Source organism: Gymnoscopelus braueri (genome assembly GCF_963280865.1).
Source record: "Gymnoscopelus braueri genome assembly, contig: SCAFFOLD_58, whole genome shotgun sequence".
NCBI classification, from domain to species: Eukaryota; Metazoa; Chordata; class Actinopteri; order Myctophiformes; family Myctophidae; genus Gymnoscopelus; species Gymnoscopelus braueri.
The window spans coordinates 143712-146211 of NW_027660470.1; the positions used below are offsets into that span (position 1 = coordinate 143712).

At 41.2% G+C, this 2500-nt stretch overlaps 1 protein-coding gene across 1 annotated transcript in view; it reads right to left on the reverse strand.

The window, feature by feature from the left end:
- Nucleotides 1-2500, reverse strand: part of LOC308081205 (transcription factor COE3-like) — a gene marked incomplete at both ends in the record, with an annotated part of 53987 nt that overhangs the window by 51166 nt on the left and 321 nt on the right. The gene's annotated exons all lie outside the window — the stretch shown is intronic.

Sequence of the window (2500 nt, forward strand, 5' to 3'; positions counted from 1 at the left end):
CCTCACAGTGGAGTCAGTACTGCTGTATGGAGCTGAGACATGGACCCTCACAGTGGAGTCAGTACTGCTGTATGGAGCTGAGACATGGACCCTCACAGTGGAGTCAGTACTGCTGTATGGAGCTGAGACATGGACCCTCACAGTGGAGTCAGTACTGCTGTATGGAGCTGAGACATGGACCCTCACAGTGGAGTCAGTACTGCTGTATGGAGCTGAGACATGGACCCTCACAGTGGAGTCAGTACTGCTGTATGGAGCTGAGACATGGACCCTCACAGTGGAGTCAGTACTGCTGTATGGGGCTGAGACATGGACCCTCACAGTGGAGTCAGTACTGCTGTATGGAGCTGAGACATGGACCCTCACAGTGGAGTCAGTACTGCTGTATGGAGCTGAGACATGGACCCTCACAGTGGAGTCAGTACTGCTGTATGGAGCTGAGACATGGACCCTCACAGTGGAGTCAGTACTGCTGTATGAGACTGAGACATGGACCCTCACAGTGGAGTCAGTACTGCTGTATGGAGCTGAGACATGGACCCTCACAGTGGAGTCAGTACTGCTGTATGGAGCTGAGACATGGACCCTCACAGTGGAAAGGGCCCTGGATGGAGTCTACAAAAGAATGCTTTGAATGGCACTAGGTGTCACATGGACAAACCACATCTTAGGGACCTCCCACGGGTCAAACACCTGGTCAGAGAGAGAAGGTTGTGGCTGGCAGGACACTGTGTCAGGCACCCGGAACTAGTGGCAAAGCAAACACTATGGGAGCCAAGCCACGGCAAACTACCAGGGGAAGGACGTGCACCACCTACGTAGACACATTGCAGTGTGACAGCGGAGCCAATAGGAGGTGCACCACCTACGTAGACACATTGCAGTGTGACAGAGGAGCCAATAGGAGGTGCACCACCTACGTAGACACACTGCAGTGTGACAGCGGAGCCAGTAGGAGGTGCACCACCTACGTAGACACACTGCAGTGTGACAGTAGAGCCAGTAGGAGGTGCACCTCCTAGGTAGACACACTGCAGTGTGACAACGGAGCCAGTAGGAGCTCAGCTTTTTATTATTAAACTCAAATAAACTCATAATTATCTACATTATTGTCTGTTTATTGTGTTTTTTATAAGAAGTTACATGTGATCTCTGTCAGGTAAAACCTTGTATGTACAACGGTTGAGGAAAATGTGAAACACATTTTATTATGTATTATTTAGTTACAATCTGTTGTTAATACTTTACATTGGTTCAATATTTATAAACACACACACACCCAACCCAACCCAACCCACCCTCCCACCCACCCACCCACCCACCCACCCACCCACCCACCCACCCACCCACCCACCCACCCACACACACACACACACACACACACACACACACACACACACACACACACACACACACACACACACACACACACACACACACACACACACACACACACACACACACACACACACACACACTTCTGTCTTGAGACAACTGGTTGTGATTTGACACTTTAACCCATTAAGACCTGAAGCCGATCCTACAAATGTCTTCTAAATCCTAACAGTTTTCTGTCCAAACATATGTTTCTATATCAGTCTCAAATATATATAAATATATATAAATATAAATATATATATATAAAAAACATATGTTTCTATATCAGTCTCAAATATATATATAAATATATATAAATATATATAAATATAAATATATATATATAAAAAAAACACATGTTTCTATATCAGTCTCAAATATATATAAATATATATAAATATATATATATAAAAAACACATGTTTCTATATCAGTCGTGCTCAAACTTTTTCATGTCAAGGATCCCCAAAAAATGGATTTGGCCGCCGACCCCCATCTAAAGTATGTTGTTCCAGGGACCCCCATCTAAAGTATGTTGTTCCAGGGACCCCCATCTAAAGTATGTTGTTCCAGGGACCCCCATCTAAAGTATGTTGTTCCAGGGACCCCCATCTAAAGTATGTTGTTCCAGGGACCCCCAGAAGCATAGATTTGAGTTAAAAATGTTTTGCTTTAAAACAATATATATTCAAAGATTTTCACATATTTTCAAGATTTTTCAAAAATAGCAGATCTACAAGCTCGTAGAGTGCCGCGCTACAAGCTTGTAGATCTGCTATTTTTGAATAGCCAAAGTGTAAAATAATGCTTTTTAGCTCTAATAAAAATTGAATTGAATTGAAAAAAAATGAAAGGTTAAAGGCTACCTGTAGTAATAATAATAATAATAATAATAATAATAATAAATAATAATAATTAATCTTTAATCATATTAAAGGTAAAGGTAATAATACTAAGTCATAATAATAATGAAAGGTTACCTGTAGTAATAACAATAATATTATTAAAGCTAAAGGTAATAATAATATAATAATATAATAATAATAATATTAAAGGAGTAGTTCACCCAAAAAATGACTTATTTTCTATCAATTACACACCCCAAGAAGCCTTGAATTCATGGA